Source organism: Serinus canaria, chromosome 4A (assembly GCF_022539315.1).
Source record: "Serinus canaria isolate serCan28SL12 chromosome 4A, serCan2020, whole genome shotgun sequence".
NCBI classification, from domain to species: Eukaryota; Metazoa; Chordata; class Aves; order Passeriformes; family Fringillidae; genus Serinus; species Serinus canaria.
This window is the reverse complement of record NC_066318.1, coordinates 15,556,579-15,569,977: the sequence shown is the minus strand read 5'-3', so window position 1 is coordinate 15,569,977 and position 13,399 is coordinate 15,556,579.

Genomic DNA, 13,399 nt, shown 5'->3' with positions numbered 1-13,399 from the left:
TGGGTACCTGAAACTAATGCACAGAGGGGGAGAGCTGAGCTTGCCAGGTGTGCCTTGCAGGTAGCAGGATGTTATAAGCACAATGAGACACCTCAAAATCATTTGCTGGCACCTCCCTCTTACCTTACTGATGTCAGGAGGTCTCCTGGAGCCAGTGTTTCTGTGATCTAAAGAAAGCACCATCTTGCCTTGCTGCAGTTGGGCAAGGGGAAGGTGGTGTTAGCAAGCCCTTTTGTGAACTGCAGCAACATCCACAGGAGGAATGAGCCCTCCTCTAAGACACAACAGCCCCAGTATGCTGCTGCCTTCCCCAGTGTGCTGCTCCTGCCCTGATGGATGTGAAGGGTTGTGGCAGGAGGCTGAGGTGAAAATGGGAGAAAGTGCTGACACCCTGTGGAGTGGCTCAGCCTGGCAGCTGTCATGGTGGTGCCCTGCAGGCAGATGGGTCAGGAGGCTGAGAAAAACCTCTGATCAGAGAAAACTTCCTGCCTCTTTCCTGTACAGGAGAATAAGGCATTCCTGGAAATGGTTCTCGGGGAGGCTGTATCAGCCTGGCAGCCTTGTTCTGTGAGAGATTTAAAACCCATCTAAAATGGCTGGCAGTCGGTCTGTGCTATTTCAGGTCAGGGCTGTTTCTGCTTTCTCCCTATCTGTTGATGTCTCAGTTCTTTTGTTATAAATTATTGAAAGCAGAAATGCCAAAAGACGTAAGAAAGAAGCTGGTTGTGCTCTTATGGGAGGCTTTGCTAATTTGTCGGGGAAAAGCTCTTGCTGGGATATAAGCTCCTTTCTTGTTCTTTGTGCAAGATGGGTTTTAGCAGCTCCCCAGCAGCAGCCCCACCTCTCCCCTGCTGGCAATGCACAGGCTTGGCTTTAAAGCTGCTCTGGCCGTGGTTTGTACGAGTGTGGTGGTGCCTGTGTGGCTTGAGGAAGGGGGAGCTCCCCTTCCCCTGCCTGCGTGGCCACCGTGGTGGCTTTGTGCCCAGACAAAGACCTGGGGCTTCCAAAGTGCTGCAGCATCAGGAGATGCAACACCATTGCCCAGGGGCTGTGCCTTGCCAGTGGTGGGTGCAGCTGATCTGCTGAGGGGCTGGGGGAATGGTGAGCAGGTTTTTGGGTGCAGCTGGTGCTGGCGAGGGGCTGTGCACAGGCAGGGTGGGGTTCAGGTTCTTTTGCACTTGCTGCCTGCCAGGGACAAAAGCTACGTCAGACTGCAGCATCCACAAAGGAGAAGCATGTGGAGAACAGGCAAGCAAAGGGGGAAGCTGAGGGGAAGATGAGCACAGCCAGAGAGTAAAACAGGTGCTAAAATACTTGTCTGACTATTTGCATGAAGGCAAAAAGCACTTCCTGCGTTCATTTTGAAACTGAATGGATGTTTTGGCTCTCACTGGCTGTGCAGGAAAGATGAGCTTTTTCTCACTGGGGCTGGGCTGTGTGATGCAGGCTCTGCAGGGTGGGTTTGAGGGATGCTCATGAAGGCAGCCCTGCCTGGGATTGCAGCTCCAAACCTGGTCCTGCCTGGGGCTGCACCACCAAATCAGAGCTGCTCTGGGAGCAGCCTGGCCTGGAGCTGTGCCTGCAGCCTCTCCCTCCCTCCCCCCAGCACAGGAATGGGAAGCTGCTTCTCATCCAGACTCCTCTTGGAGGAGCAACCTGGCCTTAGATCTTGGCCTTTGCCTTTTCAGCATTTGCCAGCTCTTGGTGCTTCTTGAATTCAGAGCCCATATTCTGGCAGGAGTGAGAAGGTGCCTCGGGGTTTGCGGCAAAGGGCCACCTCCGGCCGTGACCTGCTGTCGCTGGATAGCACCAGTCCCTCCTGCCAAGAAGGCAGTCGTCTTGCTAAAGAACACAAAGCAAGTGTTCCCTCCGGATTGCTGGGGATTTTCTCTGCAAAATCTCCAATAAGCCCTGAGCAAAACCCAGAGGTTGGCAGGCCAGGAGGAGGTGGAGGTGAGAGCTGCTGCAGCACAGCTGCTACCCCTTGGTGCTCAGTAACAGGTTCCTGTTCACCATGGCACCAGGCTCTCTGCAGAAGGGTTTTGGCAAGCCTCATCTGCAGTCAGGATACTTTTTCTTTTGCCTCATTCCCTTCAGCACCTACAAAACCCTGCTGGCCCTCTACCTCTCTATCCTGGTGACCAGCATGCAAGTGCCCCCCAGATTGCACTGTCCTTCCTGCTGGGATCAGATAGGCTGCCTGCACTACCCCTTGGCTTTTTACCACCAAAGGTGTTTCTTCCACTTCCACACCAGCCCATCTGCACAGTTTGGGCTGCTTCCCAGGCTTGCTGCTGCCAAGGAAGAACCCGTGAGTATGGTCAGCTTCTTGTCCACCCATGCTGCTTCTTTAGTGACCAGACCTCCCCAAGAAGTGCTGTGGCCAGATGTGAGCTGGGCAGTGGCCAAGCACCTCTCACAGGTGTGAGAATGGGGTGCTGGCTTTAGCCCAAAGCTTGCTTTATTCAAGTTCTGCTTCAGCAATGGGAGCATCCCTGGACACACACATGGGTCACAGCTGTCTCCCTTGCTGTGGGGCACCTGCTTCTGGTGAGGGGGTTTGAGGCTGGGACAGTGGCTTTGGAGCCATCTGGTCACACAGGGACCGGCCTGCTGCCTAGCACCCAGGTGTGTGTGCTCACAGGAGGGGCAGTGGGAGCCATGCCCGTGTGTGGGAGCAGCAGGAGCTGTGTCCGCGCGTGTGGGGGGCTGTGCGGCGCCTGTCCGTGTGTGTTGTGAGGGCTGTGTGACCCGTGTCCCCGGTGAGCCCTCATTCGGCGTCTCCCTCTCTCGCTGTCCCCTCCCTGCCCGTGTCCCTCAGGCCCCTCACGCTCGGTGCCGCTCGCGCCCCCCTCGCGCGGCACGGCGGGAACGGCCGCCCCCTGGCGGGCCACGCGCTTCCCGGCGGGCGGGCAGCCAATGGGCGCGCGGGCTGGGCGGCGGCCGGGGTATAAAAGGCTCCGCCCCGCGCGGCGCGCTCCAGACTCACCTGGACGCGCAGGGAGCGGCATCTGGCTCGGTACCGGCACCAAGAGCACATCGCATCTACCGCACGTCGCGCCGTACAGCGCCGCAGGTACGGGCCGGGCCGCGGAGGGGGGCCCCGCGCAACGCTGCTGCGAGCCGGGACTCGCCCAGACGCCCCGGGGCGGGGGCTGCGGGCGCGGCGGGGCCCGGGGGGGCATGGCTGCCTGCTGCGGGGAGAGCTCCACGCTGTGTGCGGGCACTGGGGGCCGCCCCGGTCGGCTGCCCGGGCCCGGCGAGCGGCGCGGTGCCCGGGGCGGTGGCGCGCCCCGCCCTGCGCTATTGTCCGCGGCGGGGGCCGGGGGGGGCCGGGGCCGCCTTTGTCTTCCCCATCCTTGTCTGACTGCGGCGGGGGTCTCGCAGGCAAAATGTGCGACAAACCAGACCTCTCGGAGGTGGAGAAATTCGACAAGAAGAAGCTGAAGAAAACCAACACGGAGGAGAAGAACACGCTGCCCTCCAAGGAGAGTGAGTGCGGGGCTGGGGGCTGGCGGGGCGGGAGGCACGACCGGCGGGGCAGTGCCCTCGGGGGCCGCTCTCACCGCCGAGGCAGCCGGGGGAGCGGGGCGGTTTGGGGCGGCAGGGCTCTGGCCCGGGGAAAGCCACGGGCAGAGGTGTGTGCAGCCCGGGGCAGCGGACACGGGCGCTCGGGGACGGCTGTGGTGCCAAACTGATCCCTCAGGGCATCACTTTCCTGCGGACAGACGCAGACAGGTGCCCGACGTGCTGCCACGCACACGTGTGGCTTGTCATCTTCTAACTTGAGTGTTCAACCACCCCACTTGGGATCAAACCACAAAACTGGACACCAGGGCCTGAGTGAATACACTGAAACCTTCTCCAGTTCGTGCTTCCACAAAAAAAAAAAATGCACTAGAGACTAATGGGCCTCTATTCTCTTGCAGCTATTGAGCAGGAGAAGGAATGTGTGAAGTCTTCCTAGAGAGAGATTGCCTGGCAGGAAGAGTGACTACTCAATTATTTTGCTTTGAAATGAATCATGTGGGTTTTTTTAAATTTACATCACGTACATGTATAGAAAACAGCTGTATCACCTAACACACTGTCCCACTTTGCTGGCAGCTTTGGCAGGTGGGGGGACAAAGTGTGGTCCTCTCAGTCCATCAGTAGCCTGACCTGATGCCATCTCTGCTGCTTCAGCTGCCTCCTGTGACAGCACTGATCTTGCTCTGATGCAGTGGGGAGATCAGCAAGGGCTGTGGAGGCTTCTGGGCACGGACCCCTTCTGCCTGGTAGAGTGGGGAACCTTTCTGGCCTCACCTCCAGCCTGGGTCTGTCTTGCATATTCTTCACTGACAGTGTTCTGTAGCCTCACTCACAGTTTTTTGTCTTCCTTGGGGGAAAAATGAGAAGTTTATTATAAAATAAAAAATTGTAATGATCTACCTATGGCTCATGGCTTCTTCCCTGACAAAGGTTCTGGCTGTAGCTTGGCTTGCCCTGCAGAGGGTGGCGAGGTGTGCCTGGTGCTGCAGCAGTGCTGGTTGTTCAGTGTTGCTCAGAGCTCAGTGTGGGATGGTTCCCTGCAGGGTCAATCCAGCTTGATGTTTGGGGATCGGTTCCTGGGGGAACTGGGAGCATTGCTGGCATGATCATGGCCACTGTGCTCCACCACCCTTGTGGTTTCTTGGTGCATCTAAAAGGGGCTAACCTGAGTCTTGCTGCCCATGTGAGGGCTGAGCCTTCTGCCTTGGAAAACTTGGTGTCCCCTGCCTAAAACCTTGTGGAGCTGGGCTGGTGCCTTGTCAGCGTGGCTGGAGGTGCTGGCCTGCATCCTGCTGGTGTGGTGGCCAGACCAGCTCTGCCCACTCAGTTCTTGGAGCACAGTTTTCCCATCAATGCAAGGCACTGCCCTTCTGTTCCTCTTGAGCTAACCTCCACCCCTACCCTTGACTGAAGATGGTTTTTGCAGCCCTGTAAGGATGGGTTTGAATGCAGTAAATCCCTTGGGTACTCTGGGCTGATCCCAGCCCCGCCTTGCAGGGATGGAGATCTCTGGGTCCTGCAGTTGGCTGCCAGCACAGTGTGGGTGAGCTCTGACAGTGCCTCCAGGTTTATGCTGAGGCTCCCTGGCTACTGCCAGGACTTCCTCACCTCCACCTGGCCTCAAGGGTCACTGAATACACTGGCCCACTTATAGAGGAGGTGGAGGCAGACTAGCCAAAACTTGCCAGCTTACAACTTTGGTCAGTGTTCCTACCGAGCCTGGTCAGCTGGGGACAAACACGGGGCTATTGTGCCTGTCTGGACACGGTGCCTATCTATCTGCCTGCTGCCTCCACCCACACTGCCTGCCAAGGACTGCAAATAACACTGCCTGTGTGGTTGCCACTGCCTCCGCCCCTTAAAAAGCAGAGTTGAAAGAGCTGCAGGTGAGAGTTTGGTGTTTGTGCGCTGTCGGGGCAGCGTGTGGGATTTTCCAAGGGTGAGGGCAGAGGCCAGCAATGTAGAGGCCCAGCTGGGGCTGCTGCTCTGTTGGCCTGAACACTGGGAAGGATAGCTGTGCCCCTTCAGCACCCTGATGTCCCTAGGACAGAAGCCTATCCTGGACATGGGAATGTTTTCCCAGTGCCAACAGCCAGGGTGGTTTGTCAGGGTGACAATATGTCCCTGCTCAGGGGTGGTTTTTCTTATGGAGCAGAGGCAGGCAGGTAAAGTCAGCCTGAACCCTTTGCCCATCCCTGAGAGCCAGAGGCTGAGTTGAACCAAGTGAAGCTTTTAGGACAGAAAAGCTTCAGAAACACAAAGTGGCAGGGCTGATCTCCCCTCCTCAGTTCTGCTTTTGGGGATAGGGAGGTCTCGGCTGCTGCCCAGAGCACCTTGGCTGCTGCTGACACCGCCCTGGTGCCTCTCCCTGTGGCATGCTGCAACGGGCCCCTCTGTGGCCATGGAAAAGCACCAGGGTACTTATCTCTCCCTGGGTCACATGGACGTCTGCAAGGCCACAGCAGGAGTGCCCCCTCCCTGGCACTGCTGTGCTTACAATAACTTCCCCCTCACCCTGTGCTGTGCACACAGGCAGCAGAGTCTGCCAGGGGTGCTGGGCACCCCAGTCCCACAGAGCCAGCTGGTTTGCTAGCCAGGGCCAGGGCTGTGGGTTTCTCCACATGGCAGGGTGGCTGGTGTCAGAAGCTGGTGGTGCTCCAGCTTGACTCTGAGTCTGTGGAAGCGGCCCATGGCACCCCCATGTGTCCTGGGGAGCCATAGAGGTGTTGATGCATCTGGGTTTGGGTTTTTTCACTGCAGCCAACCCCAACATGTAGCAATACAGATTTAGACATGGGGTTAAGTGCTGGCACAGCCAGGTCTGTGCCCCAAGGAAGTCAAGCAGGGGCAGGTAGTCCCAGCCTGGATCCAGGGACATCAGCTGGAGCTGGGAGCAGCTCCCCAGCAAACACATCTCTGTGTATCTTATGACCCATGTACTGTGTTCACCTAAAGTGAGGGCAGTCCAGCCACTTTTCCCAACCACATCCCCGCCAGAATGGTGCACAGGGAGTACCAGAACACAGTGCCTAAAAGTCCTCAAGACTGAGGGTAAAGCATTACCTGTTTTCCTAACTGGTGTCCAAAATGTCCCTGTTGCCAGCAGAGCGTGAGCCAGTAAGGGGAGAACCGTTACAGAACAGACTTTTATATCAGCACTTTCCTTCCCTATCCCAAACCTTCACCTTTTCACCCTGGCACACATGGGCCCTCAGCTGCCAATGGTGTGGGAGGCCAGGACACCTGCCAGACTGATGTCCCCTAGACTGATGTCCCCTAGAACTGTGGTGGCTTGAACAGCATGGACTGTCCCAGCAGGCACCCACACACAGAGTGTGCCATCCCAGGAGATGGGCCTTCCTGGCAGGGCTCTGTGACCCTTTCCTTGCTAGGCACCAGGTGAGTTCCTCATGTCAGCCCCTCTTGGCAATGCCAGGAGAATATAATCCATGCCTCTCTCCCATCCAGGGCCCATCCCTGCTGCTTTGGGGCGGTTTCCTCCCATGCTCAATGAGATGGTGAGCTGTGGCCTCACTGCAGAGGAGGGAGGAGAAGGCTGAGTCACCATCAGGAAGAATTTGGGCAAATACCTGGTGACCAGCAGCATGAGGTGAATTCAGATCAGGGCTTGTGGCTGGGATGGGTGTCTGTCCCTGCCACTGCTCCATCCTCTCTGACTCAGACAGGAGAGGATTTGGCCCAACACACACATGGAGGATCATAACCCCATCCCTGGCAGGAGGTACCTGAGTCAGCCTGTGCATTGCCCTGTACTGGGCTGCCCTGTGCCCCATGGTTCCCTGCCAGTCTGTGGTACCTTCCTGATGTCCCACAGCACCACACTGGTTTGTGGCACAACTCACCCAGGGCAAGGGAGGCTTTTGCACTCTGGTAGCCAGGGTTTTCCCTTTGTCACTCGCCATCTGGCAGCTCCCAGAACTGCAGCAGAAAGTGGTGAGAGCCAAGATCAGTCAGTGATCAAGGCCTAAGGCAGCTCCTGGATGGCAGGAAATAGCCAAACTCAACCTGAACTGCAGGTGGTCCAAGAAAACCTCCTTTAAGGTATGTGTTTGACACCAGAGCATACAGGATAAGGTGAAGCCAGGCTGCACAGACAGGTGAATGCTGCAGCTCCCCAGTGGGTGGATCATGCCCACCCCCGCCTCCCTGTTCCCTGCATCCCTGGGAAAAAAATGTCACCACCTCTGTGTCACTTCGGTTGGCCTTTTCCTGCCAGGGCTCTGCTGCCTGCACAGACACATTGCCAAGCACAGAGCTCAAACCTCCCCATAACGGCTGAGGTTGAGAGGAGAACAAGGGGCAGCAAGCGTGAGCTGCCAGGGGAAACCCTGCTGGGACTGCTTAGGGAGGATCTGTAGTGCTTTCCTCTTTAACTGTATGGAGGTAGTTAAAGAGGAAAGCACATGGCTGTAAAAGAGGAAGGCAGAAGAGAAGGAGCGATAGTGGGGAAATGAAAGTGTTGCGTGGGCTAGTGACCACAGCCCTTTGGCAAAGGAATTGAGAGTAGGCTACCATGGTGTGTGAGAGTTGTATGTGATGGGGCCGCTTGGTGACATGGAAAGGATGGACAGACAAGCTGTCCCCATTCTGTGGGGGGAGGAGCACTGTGCTGAAGAACTCCCATGGCCATGGGGAGGGAAAGCCACTGTCCCTTTACACCCACAAAAGCACTGACATAGGGAGCCAGAAACCCTTGGACACCTGTGCTGGGAAACTGGCCTGTGGGCTGCACACGCTCAGCACAACCCAACACCTTCCCCGGCAGTGCAAAAGTTATTGCTGCTCTTGAAATAATGCCCTGGAGGTCAGGTTTACCAGCAGGAGCTTACTCATCCCCTGCCAAGGAGGACTCAGCATGAGTAGTGATGAACCGGGAGCACGCAGAGCTTCCTGCTCAGGACCAGGCTCCTGCCAGCCCCTGGCTCTACACAAAGCCGGGAAGTCACGCACGGAGCGCCCCTGCACTGCCCGCATTTGCCGGGGCTGCGGGCGGCCCGAGGCGCAGGTGGGAGCAGCCGGGCTGCGTGCCTCAGCCGGGTGACAAGCGCGCTGCTGGCGCCGGGGATGCCGAGCCCTTCGGGGGCTCCCAGCCCGCTCCTGACAGCGGTCGGAGCTCAGTGCTCGCTTCTAGCCCCCCCGGCCGCATTCTGCAGATTCCCGCGGGCCGGAGGGGCCGTGCCGGGGCCGCGGCAGCATGTGCTCCGGCGGGAACGCGGCTCCGGTGTCTGCGGCAGCGCCCGCACTTGCGCCCGAGCCGGGGCAGCTGACGGAGCAGAGGAGCGCTTTATTTTAGGAAGCAGCTGGCTCACACAGGAGACATTGTTTATCATCTTTCGTGCCTCTCGTGTTTTATTACAAAGGATTATGGCATGAAAAGCCATTTTGTTCCCCTGTTCGCAATGCATAGCCCCCTCTCCATGATTTATTCCTCTCCACAGGCAACAGCTGGGGTATGACATCCCAGGAAGTGGAGGGGGAAATAAAGTGGGGGCTCAAACCCATGGCAGTGATGGCAGCAGGGATGCACCCAATGCCCAGGTCATGGCACAGCTGGCAGGAGTTTGCCAGGGGTGCCTGAGACCGCTCATGCACCTTCATGATGTGAGGGGTGGAAAAACAAAATCAAAGCCTTTCCACGGTGGGTAAGGAAATGTCACCTCACTCTGTCTGGCCAGGGCAGAGACTGCTGTCCCCAAGCCTGTGTGCCCCACAGGCACACAGCACTGATGGCATCCTGTGGCATCACAGCCCCAAACCTGCCAGGATGAACCTGTATGGGATTCTCCTGCTGCCCACGGGGAACCTGGGGCCGGGCTGGACACAGCATGGTGCAGGTACGAGCTCAGCACAGTGGGTGGGGTGCAGGGTACAAACCGAGGGTCAGCTTGGGAATATGATCCTTTGCCACTCCCACCAGATTCACCTCCAGGCAGAGCAGAGGCACCTCCAGAGCCGCAGCAGGAGCAGCTTCTCTCTGTCCCTGTGTCCCTACACTTTCCTTGACAAGCAACAGCTTGGATACCATGTGCCCCCTGTTCCCCTCCTCTGCCCCTGCTGCCGTGTGCCTTTCCTCTGGGTCCTGGAGCAGAGTCTGTGGCAGCATAGGCTGAACTCCCCCCTGCCCAGCCTGCCAGACTCCTCTGTGGTTTTCCAGGAACCAGCTCTGGAGCCATGGGCAGCAGATATGCGTGTTGTAACAGATGCCTTGTGCTGTTTGCCTTGTGCTGTTTGCCAAAGGCCCATCCTGTCTGTGCACCTACTTCAGGGTAGAACTATGTCTGGTGCTGCCTCCTATGGTGATACCTGCTCTGCCACCTTGTCATCTAACATGTCCCTAAAAACCAGCCAAGGGTACTTGGGAAGAGCAGGGGATGGGCGGGGAGGTGAGGGCAGTGGTGCGTGGCTCAGCTGCTGCTAGGCCTGCAGTTGCACTGAAGCTGGGACAAGCCCCTGCCTGCAGTGTTGTGTCTGAGGCAGCTCTGCAGCCCAGGCATGTCCCCCTCCCTGCTGCCTCAGACCAGCTCACAAAAACAAGACAGGTCACTTTTTTAGGGCAGGTTGAGCTGTGTAGGGTAGAGGAGGTGAATGATGCATCTCCCCCAACTTTGCTCCACCTATGGAGCTCCTTCCTGGAGACATAAATGGATGATGGGGTACCTGACAACTTGCTCAGAGCTGTAGGCTCAGGGCAAATGGGGTGGCCAATGCTAGGGGTGGCAGGACTGCTCAGGGGGTTCCTGTGCTGGAAATTGTTTCAGAGCAGATGCCATGGGCTGGAGCTGCTGCTGGGTACATGCCTTGGAGAAGCAGCTGCAGAGCCGTGCACTGGGACTGGAACAAAAGCAGAGGCCCAAGCCCCAGCTGCAGCATGGGACGTGTGAAGAATTAATCGAGGCATGAGCTGGCAGCATTGTGTGACCACAGGCTGGCAGGGGGTCGAAGCTGGATCAGGGCTCCTCACCTTGGCATCAGCTTCCTGTTGTTTGCCCTAACTCCCAGAGCTGGCAGTGAGAGCCAAGCAGCCACACCTGCGGCTGCCCTCTCTGGGCAGGGATGCAGCTGAGCCAGGGGAGTAAAACCTCTCATGCTGAAGGAGCCCTGCACCCTGCAGAGTCCCTGCCCCAGTGCAACCCCCTGGTACTGCTCACCCAGCACATGGCTCCTGGGCCATGTTGCCATCTCCAGACAAATCCCCTGTTGCTCAGGACCCACAGGTAAAGTCCCATCCTGGCCATGGGGCCAGGGCAGTGCTGCTCCCAGCAGGCTCCCACCAGCACAAGGTCATGCCCAGATAAGCCCATTCCTTAACTTGTGCTAAGTGTGCTTTAGCCGTAGTAGTTACTAAGTAGGCAGCTCCTGTTGGGTCACAGAATTTGTTGGCTGCATTTCTTATCTCTTTACTTTGCTGGGCTTTGGGAACATGTTAGTACAAACCATGGCTCTGTGCTTTGCCCTGGCACTGACGGCCTTGCTCTGCTGGGGGAGCTGCCTTGTGGAGAGGATCAGGGAATACATCTCCCTCTCCTTACCCAGGGGCTGATGCGGGTGGCTTTGTTGTGCAGGCTCAAGAGGTCCCTGCTCACCCTTACATGAGCTGTTTAAAACTACTAATTAACAACTGGGGGTTTGTGTCAGCAATTTACAGTCTCTGCAGGTAACTCCTCTCAAGTGTGAGGGCAAGATATCTATCCAGGGAAGATCTTGTGAACTATTCAGGAAAATGGACCAGTACAGGTGAAGGCATCCAGCGCCTGAGTGAATCAAGTGATGCTGGAGGTCATCTACAGTGATCTAGGCAATGATGATGTCTCCAGAGATGCAGAGGGTGTTCAGTGCACACAGGCTGTGTGAAGGAAGATGACTGAGAGTGCCCCAGTGTCATTCTGGCAGCTTGGCAGCAATGTATTGCCCAGGTATGAAAACAGCAGCTTTGAAGAAAACACCTTATTGGCTTCAAAACTTTGATGAAATATCTGTCCCTCCTCATGCCTATAAGCCAGTGCTTGGCTGTCAGGGGCACCCCAAGAAGTCAGTCCCCTCCTGCCCTGCTCAGAGGGAGAGTGAGCCCCAGATGCATGTGCTGTACTCTGTTTCTTCTTGCCTGAGCAGGGGAGGACAACAAGCAGTGGGATGGCAAACCCAGCTTTAAGCAGAAAGCCCATGTATGAGATGTGAGAGCCAAAAGAGCTGTTAAGAGGAGGAAATCCCAAGAAGGCTGCCAATAGAATTGCTGTAGAGACACAAGAAGGCAACTGTCTTTCAGAGTAACCACTATGAGTGCTTAAGCCCTACCTCCCCAAAAGCAGCTGGACATCACCTGCTGATGTGAAGTAGTGAATAAATCCTTTGCTTTCCATAGCTTCTGCATGCAGCTTTTGCTTTATTAATCTGCCTTTATCTTGACCCACAAGTTCTTTTCCATCTTACTTTCTCCCTGCCTTATCTGCTGAGAAAGGGAGTGCTAGAGCAGCTTGGTGGGTAACTGGTGTCCACCACAGATGCCAAACTGGTTGTTATCCAGCTCAGTAAGACGACCAGACTGGGAGCTAAGTCAGACAGTCACTGGGAGCCAAATCAGACCAGGCACATCCCTGCTCAGGTAGGCAAGTGACTCCACCAGCTGCCAGTACCCACAGGAGGTACACGGGGGCCCCTTGAGCAGGAGCACGGTCAGCTGGGGTCACTGGCCATGTGGCATCTTTGGCTGAGCTGCAGGGATCAGTGCTGCCCTCCCTAAACCCTGCAGATAGCATGCCCTGAGGATTGGGTGTCTGCCAGGCCTGACAGGGGTGGTGCAGGAAGGCAGAGCATGGCACAGTGCTGCAGCAGAGCACCATGCCTCTGCTGCCTTGGCAGGATCTGCCATGGTGGCTCTTTCTTGTTCAGAATCAGGGCTCACCCCTTACATGCTAAATTAAATCCCTGATCAATAAATACTGGCAAATAACAGGATTGAATGGCTGCCAGGCAAAGGGAACTTTGCAGGGGCAAGTGTGCCATGCTCAGAGGCTCACTACACCAATGCATGGTCCTGACAGAGCTGGCGTGGGGATCTGGACCGGTTTGGAGGGATCTCCCAGTGAGTGGTGCAGGCTGCATCTGTCACTGGTACCAGCAGCATCCTGCACTTCTGCCCTGGAGCTGCTGTGTACCATGGTGCCCCACATGCACACCCCTGGAGCTCCCACATCTCCCCCAGGCTGCCCTGGCCCCCTACTGCCAACAGCCTCGACCTTGGGCCCTTGTGCTGCCCTCCCCCTCCTCACCCTGCTAGGCTTTCCTTGTTCCCCATCTCTTCTGACAGATCACTGAGGCCAGTATTAATATAATCCCTGGCTTAATTTAAATCCTCCTCCCATCTCATGCTTTCCCGCAGGGAGAACGGAATTGATGCCCTTTTGTGGCACCCACTCAGCCCTGGGAGCTGATGCAGGATCCAGATGGCCAAAAGCCCTAGATGTCCATACCAGAGGTCCCTGCTCTTCTCCCCTGGATAAGGTGTCCAAGGCATGTTTAGGCCCACTGAGATGTGTCCCCAAGTTTCAAAGGTATATCTCAGTGAGCACCAGGCACTATTAGGAAGAAGAGTTGATGATGCCAACCACAGGGGAACACACAAGTGGCTGCTGCTCCCCAAAACCCCTCTGCAGCCACCTGGGGGTCTGGTTTCCCTCTCCCTCTGCTCTCACTGTCTGGGCGAGGCTGGCCACAATTTTCCCCTTCAATGTAATGTTTGTATTAGCTGTTCTTCCCTGGAAAACACTCTAAAGACATTCTTGTTCCTGGTCCTTTGGGCGATCATGAGGGTGGGGGAGTCTTGCTCTTTCGGGCAGCTGTCACTGAAGTG